Source organism: Myotis brandtii, unplaced genomic scaffold (assembly GCF_000412655.1).
Source record: "Myotis brandtii unplaced genomic scaffold, ASM41265v1 scaffold225, whole genome shotgun sequence".
Lineage (NCBI taxonomy): Eukaryota > Metazoa > Chordata > Mammalia > Chiroptera > Vespertilionidae > Myotis > Myotis brandtii.
This window is the reverse complement of record NW_005358435.1, coordinates 2,743,898-2,751,929: the sequence shown is the minus strand read 5'-3', so window position 1 is coordinate 2,751,929 and position 8,032 is coordinate 2,743,898.

Sequence of the window (8,032 nt, the reverse complement as noted above, 5' to 3'; positions counted from 1 at the left end):
ATGGGAGGCAGCCAATCAATGTTTCTCTCTCTCCTTTCCTCTCTCTCTAACATCAATCAAAATGTATCCTCCGGTGAGGATTAAAAAAAAAAAAATCAGACTGCCAAAACGTGGGTAATTGTTGAAGATGGATACTCAGGTGTAAATGACAAGATTCTATTGTTTTACATTTGAAATTGTTCATAATAATTTCTTTAAAAATTATATATACCAGTTGCTGCAAAACAGCATCCTGTAGGTCAAATATCACTCATAAAAATCTTTATAACAATGGAATTAGTTGCCAATATTTTAAAATGGGAGATTGCATATAAAAATCTTGATTTCCAGATTTCCTTGAAAAATCCAAAGTTCTAGTCACTCTGGTTCCATACTCCCTTCTGGTAGCAGAGCTGTAAGCATGCCCTTTAGTTGGGGCCTTTGTTCTGTTTGCCTCAGTCCCCACCACTTCTGTTGCTCCAATACTGACACTGCTTCTCATCCCTCTTGGGTCACTGTTTCTCTTTCAATAGGAATGAGAGGAAAGTGAATGAGTTCTCTTGGGACAAAGACTGTTATTTGCCACCCGAATCTCCAGTCTTTCTCAGTAATAGAAACTCCTACACTCTTGGGGGTGGAAATGTATTCATACATCGCATTTCCCAGCTTCTCTTGTATCTAGGGGTGCTCCACCCAGTGTTTCTCAACCAGGGGCAACTTGTTTCCCAGAGGACGTTAGGCAATGCCTGGAGATATTTTTGGTTCTCACAACTGGGGAGGGGGTGCTACTGACACCCAGTGGACAGGGACAGGGATGTTGTTAAACATCCGACGGCGCACAGGACATCCTCCACAACAGAGAATCTACTCAGTCCGCAATGTCGACAGCGCTGAGTCGAGTGGCCGATGTCGTGGGAGTGGAAGCTGATAGTGGGCCTTCTGAGGAGGCGCTTTGGTGCCTTGCCATTCTCCTTCACTTCCCCTGCATTGCCAATGTGATGGCTGGAGCTCAAGTAGCCATTTTGTGACCTTCAGGAGCGAAGTTCTGTGCCCAAGATATAAGAAAAGGGAGTCCCCTAGCAACAGCATGGAGCTACCATTCCTGCTCCTTGGAATGTTGACTGCCAGACTGCTTGTACGTGAAAGCAATCTCGAATTTGTTTAAGCCACGGGAGCCCAGTCTCTGACTGTCAGCCAAGTGCAATTGCTAAATGGTTTGTCTCTGTGCCTCGTTCTCTATGTTAGTGGGGAAAGGAAAGGTAGACTAAAAGGCCCAGATGTAAAGGAAAGACAGAGAAAGCATTATTCTTTGTGGTGATGACCCAGCCTGCTTCCCTCCTTGAGGTCACTTCTTGGCCCCTGCAGGTATCTCCTGGCCTGGTCCAACTCCTTCCCCAAAAAGATGAGGAACTGAGGCCCTCAACAGGTTAATGACGGCGCAGGGGCTAAATCCACAATCTGGTCCTTCTCTCTTCCCATTTCCAAGAAGCTAAGGCCCATGTGGTGGTGAAGAATGTGGTTTCTGGAGCCAGACTGCCCTGGTTCAAACACCACTGACTAGCTCTGTGACTTCAGGCAGTTCACTTAACCTCTCTGTCCCTCAGTTTCTCATCAATAAAATAGGGATGATGATGATGATAAAGCACCTACTGCCTAGGGCTGTTAGGAGGATTCATGGGGTCCCAGCAGGAGAGTTTTATGAATGGATTATTTATAAAGGTGTGGGCAGGGCATAGGGACCCCACAGGTGCTGCAACATCACAGGGCTAGTAACAGAAGGGGTGTTATCACCACTCAAAAGTAGGGGGGGGAGGGGTCCAACCCCTAGACAGTAATGGAGAAGGCGTTATCTAGGCCTGAAGGGCAACAATGAAAGTCGCTGCTGGATCTGGAGAGGAGCCCTGTGGAGAGGCTGCCTGAAGGAGCTGTGGCCTGCAGTCGAGGGACACAGTAGCCCATGGTGACCCCACAGGAGAGCTGGGGAATGAACACCCAAGCGTACTCTACTCCCTTCCTCCCATCTCCTGCCACAATCTCTCATTGGTCAAATCCAATTAGAAGGCAGAGGGCAAGAGAGCCCTTTGACGCTGTCTATGGTACATAAGTCGCAGAGCAGAGTGGAGGAGGCTGGAGACCAGGGCGTGCATCCTCAGCTCTATTCTTGAGAGTTTCTGGGTTGTGCTGTGGGGAGCCGGCACGGCCATGGCATACTCAGCCCCAGGGCACCTTATGTGCCATGCCAGCTCATGAAAAGACAGACAAGAGAATGAAAGCTGGGTCTCGGCTCAACGCAGCTCCCTGATGAGGAGACAGCGCCCACAAGCCATGTCTTTATTTTATAGCAGATGCCACGAGGCAAAGTAGGGGCGTGATCAAGTTGTTTACAGCATTCTCTTGAGTTTCAACCTCACTTAACTACATGCACCCGAACTCTATCACAAGGCACATGGGGCCACGTGTTTGGACCATAGGTTCAAGCTTACAACCACAGCTGTTGGCTATAATTGTGCTGGGAGGGCCCTGCCCTCCAGCTGGGACTTGCACGTGGCAATGAGAGGCCCCTGTCCTTTCATTAGTCCGAGGCTTGAACCTGGCCAAAACACCGTAACCTCGCCCCACAGTTGTGCCATTAGAAGGAAAAAAGTGCCATCTTCCTCCCCTTTTCCTGTTTCCACTCACAAGATGGAATAGGGTCATGATGGCAGGAGCTAAAGCAGCCCCCTTAGACCACGAAGTGGAAGTCACATGTTGAGGGTGCCAAGCAACAAGACAGCCAGAGTCTGAATCCCAGACAATGTGGGACCACCAGGGCCAACCAAACACTAACTTATAGGCTGTGCCATGAGAGAGGATTACATTTTTATTCTGTTCATGCCAGTTATTTTGGCTCTTATTACAGCAACTGAACTGATAGCCTGACCAATACAAAATTTAAATCAGCTATCTGCTCAGATTTTGGAACTATTTTAGGCGAAGCTTTTTAAAATAAGCAAAGTGACTGGAAAGTTACAGACTGCTCAAAAATTCTGTTAAGGAATCTGCTTTCCAGGGAGTAGTGTTTGGTAAAAAAAAATTAATCTAAAATTCCTCTGGAATTGAGATGTTCGCTAAACCACGTTCACATGTCAGCAGCCCAACCACTCTAAATTCACAAGGGATGCAAGACCAAGCTGCTTCCTAGTAGCTACCAAACAAATCCTGAGATGGATTCTGATTGGACCAATTTGTCACTACCCATCCCTGAACCAATCATTGTGATCATTGTACTTCAGCCACTCTGATTGGCTGGTTCTAAGTCACATGCTGTCTGTCAGTGGGTGTCACTGGAACCTCCTGGACAGAGAGAACTGCGGGAAGGGGTGGCTCCCAGTGGAAATGCAGGGTGCTTGGCACAGAAGAGAATGCAATAGTTGCAGGAGAGCCCCAAGTCAGCAAACATCCTCCACACTCACCAGTATGAAAAGAAAATTAGAAACAGCATAACGTATCATGGTCCCCAGGGTAGCTGCTGTGGGACTTCCCATCAGCCACTCCGCATCATTTCTTTTTGTCAAATGAAAGTATTGAGCCAGACTCACTCTTCCTAGCCAAAATTCAACATGTGTGACGATCCCCAGAACGTAACTGAATAAATAGGAGCAAGAGACGCCGCAGGCTGGAGACCCAAGGGACATTTCCAAAGCTACCAACAGAGCATCCTCTGTGTTGCAGTAACTTTCTGTGAAACACAACAAAGGAGTTCATGTGAAATAAAGGCGGTGATTATGTACCAAAGGGTGGGGTGTGAGGCTTTTTAATGCCATGGGAAAGATGAGGTCCTTCCACCCAGTGAATAGGAGTCATCTGCTTCTGCTCCAAATGGCATTATTACAGGAGTGCTGTTTAATCAAAGAACAGCGTGTTCCACCCTGTACTTTGGGGGAGATTTAAAGCAAGACTTTGCATTGAGATCTAAGTGATGTCTTAGTTGGAAACCCCCGATTGCAAAGCTTGTGTCTTCGTTTGGTTTTCCCCAAAGGCAGACCCTGAGACAAAGATTCAAGGGCAAATCATTTATTTGGAAGCAGAAAGAGAGAAGAGGAAAGTGAGCCAATGGAGGGAAGACAACCAAATTAAGCAAGTTATCAAGACCTGTACTGTGGGCAACTGGAGCTTAATCCCGGTGTTGGTCACATGTCTCTGAGTTGTCCTACCTGAGGGACGGGAGGCTGGGGTATCTACGCACCACTCCGTCCATGCATCCTGGACTGCTGCTGGGGGATGGGCAGGAGCACAACTTCTCCTACTGTGCTTGATCCCAACAGCCAGGGAAAAACACCAAACTCACAAGAAGATGCAGATGCTAGCAGCTAAAAGCGGGGCTGATGGTAAACACCTCAGGGCCACAGACAACAGAATGCTACTCCCTAGGTGTACATTGTTTATTTGGGAGGCAATCCCAGGAAGAACCATGAAGGAGTGGGAAAGAGAGAGAGGAAAGGGAGGACCACCAATCACAGGTGTGTCCATGAGCTGGTTACCGGTGTGGGCAACTGGGGCTCAATCCCAGTGGAGGCCTCTGGGAGGTGGTGTGAAGCACATTTCAGAATTGTCTTGTGAATGGGCGAGGAAGCTGGGACATGTAACCACATTGCCCATCTCACAGTGGTTGAAGATGGTGCCACCAACTCCCAGGCCGTTCCCTGTGGCCTGCTGCATCCCAAGCACACCGGCCCTCTGCAGAGATGCAGATGCTGGAGGGCGGAAGCCATCGTCATGCGCAGAACTGTCCAGCAAGCTGCAGGCTGTCCTCTGGGGTGAGCTGAGGGGCAACAGTGGGCCCTGACACTGGCCAGGAAACTCAGGAGAAGGAGGAAAAGGGGAAGAATCTACAAAACCAACATTGACCAAGTTCAATAGCATTTGACATCCATTAGCACATCTAATCTTGCTGTAATTCCATTTTACAAATGAGAGAACTGGGGTTCAGAGAAGGATTGTGACCTGCTCTTGGTTGGGTGGCAGTTAAGTGGCAGTGCTGGGATTCCAGACCAGAATTAGTCTACGAGGACAATGTTCTTCCCCTCCCTCGTACATTTATTTTTCTCCCAAATGATGTTTAGAGAGTTATCAAGACAGAAGCCAAAAGAAGCCTTCTGGTGTCTTCAGATTTAAAAAATACTTTACACAAGATAGTTTTCATTTTCACTCTCACTCAGTCAGCACATTTATTAAGCCTCTACTATATGCAATACAAAGAGAATGAGACAGACAAAATCCTTGTCCCTCGGGTGTATACCACAGCAGGGGAAAGAGACACTAAACAGCAAGGGCAGCATGGATCTAGAGTGGGCAAAGGGGATGGGCCAATGAAGGGTGTCACCTGATCACAGCTGTGATGAAGGCTTCTAAACCTCTGTGCATTGTAGGATGTTTAGTCTTGCAGAACTGGACATTAGATAGGGTAAATCTTACTGTAGGTGGATTTTTGTCTTAATAAAAATAGTAAAAAAAATTATTTCAGAAGACTCTACAGTAAGAGTGGCACATTTGGGAGGGGGCAGGTGTTGTCAAGCTTGGTGAGAACTCGGAAGCAAATCTTGACTTCAGTGGGGGAACCTGTGAAAGTCCAGAACCATTGGACCACCCTTCCCTGTAAGCACCTGGGAGAACTTTATGGAAATGCAGGTGTGTGTTGTTGGAAGTGAGGACTGACTGCTTTCCAGCACAGAGAAGGATTAGTCCAAGCAAGCCGATGCAGAAGCGTCTGGGGGTGCACCTGGATTTCACATCTGGCTGTGAGCTCAGCAATGGGAAGACCTCCATGGCTGAAAGAGGGGGAAATTCAGCTGAGCAAAAAGCATCCTGTTTGCTCAAACTCTTGGCCATCTTCAGATTATAGACATGTTTAGTCATGACTCCATTTCAGGAGCTTTGTAGATCTTCTCAAAATGTGTCACTAAAACCTAGTCTCAGCCCGGCCGGCGTGGCTCAGTACTTGAGCATCTACCTATGAATCAGGAGGTCCTGGCTCAATTCCTGGTCAGGGCACATGCCCGGGTTGCAGGCTCCATCCCCAGGGTGGGGCGTGCAGGAGGCAGCCGATCAATGACTCTCTCTCATCATTGATGTTTCTATCTCTCTCTCCTCTCCCTCTTCTCTGAAATCAATAAAATATATATTTAAAAAATAAAATAGTAATGCTGAAGTCTTAAAAAAAATTAACTAGTCTCAAAAGCAGGAGATGACATAACAGTGAAGATTTAGGCAGGTCTTCAGACTCACATCTGGCCCATCCAAACCCCAAAGCGAAGTGGGATTTTATTATTTTTTTTAATGAGACACTTTGGTGCCAATAACAATAAAGTCTAATGAGTCAATGACCCTTGCAATTTCAAAACTGTGGTTTTTATTTCATGGCTGGTGGGGTCTTCCACATAAATCACAATATTAACACTGGAACAAACAATTTTAAACAGATGGCAACATGACAGAGGCATAGAGCAACGTCTGTATGTTTACATGAGTCCAAAGAAGTCCTATACTAGTGAGTGGTATCTGTAAGTATAGCCATAAATGGCAGGGCCAGCATATGACCCTGGCTCTGCCATTTGGTAGCCATGTAGCCTGAGGAAGTCCCTTCATTCTCTGAGCACCAGCTTCATCATTTCTGCAGCAGAAATGGTAATAGGACTGGCCTCATAGGGTTGTTGTGACAATTAAAGAGATGCTGTGTGTAAAATGCTCAACAAGGTGACGTATTAGTATCCTATGGCTGCTATAAGAAATTATCACCAACAATTGCTTAAAGCAACACAAAGTTGTTATCTTATAGTTCTGGAGGTCAGAAGTCCAAAAATGGGTCTGCCCGGCCAGTGTGGCTCAGTGGTTGAGTGTCGACCTTTGAACCAGAAGATCACGGTTCCATTTCCGGTCAGGGCACATGCCCAGGTTGCAGGATCCATCCCCTGTGTGGGGCGTGTAGGAGGCAGCTGATCAATGATTCTCTCTCATCATTGAGTTTTCTCTCTCCCTCCCTCCCTCCCTTCCTCTCCCTCCCTGAAACCAATATAAAAACAAAACAAAACAAAAATGGGTCTGATGGAGCTAAAACCCAGGTGTTGACAGAGCCACATTCCTTCTAGAGCAGGGGTGGGGAACTCTTTTTCTGCTACGGGCCATTTATTACATCATTCACGGGCCATACAAATTAGCAACTCAAAAATTATGCTGCTACGGAAAAAGCTCCTAGATTTATTGAGTTTCGAGTCCCGCCTGTGGTTGCCTGGGCTTGGTCAGACCAAATGATATGGCCCACAGGCCGGATGTTCCCCACCCCTGTTCTAAAGGTTCTAAAGAAGAATTTGCTTCCTTGCCTTTTCCAGCTTCTACGGGCCAGCCGAATTCCTTGGCTCATGGCACATTCTCCAGCTTCAAAGTCAACAGTATGGCATCTTCTGATCTCTGTCTCTGGTTCTGCTTCCTTACTCACTTCACTGTCTCTGACTTTGACCTTCCTGCCTTTTTAAAAAAAAAAAAATAAATCTTTATTGTTCAGATTATTCCAGTTGTTCCCCCTTTTTCCCCCCCATAGCTCCCCTCCACCCAGTTCCCACCTCACCCTCTGCCCTTACCCCCCAACTGTCCTCATCCATAGGTGTACGCTTTTTGTTGCCGGGTCAAAGGTCATACACATGGAAAATGTAGCTATTTCCATCCGAAACGTGTCCCTGTGTTCGGAAAGGTCTCTCACGACTTGTTCACGCTCTACTCAGAAAGGGTACGGAGCCACGTAACAGCTTTTTAAAATAATGTGTCCTCTTATGTTTAAAATGAGGATTTCGCTACCAAAAGTGAGGAGAAAGCAACACTAATAGCTGTATTCGCCCCTCTCGCCCTTCGGGTGATAGTTGTGCGTGGGGCTGCGAGCTGGTTCGTGGGCCATCGACGAAGCCATCTGGGCGGCTCATGCGGTTCCACCGGCTTCCCAGGGGCCGTCGCAGCCTCGCAGGGGCTGTCGCAGCCTCACACAGCCTCGCAGGGGGCGCCGCATCCCACGTTGGGGGTGAAGGTG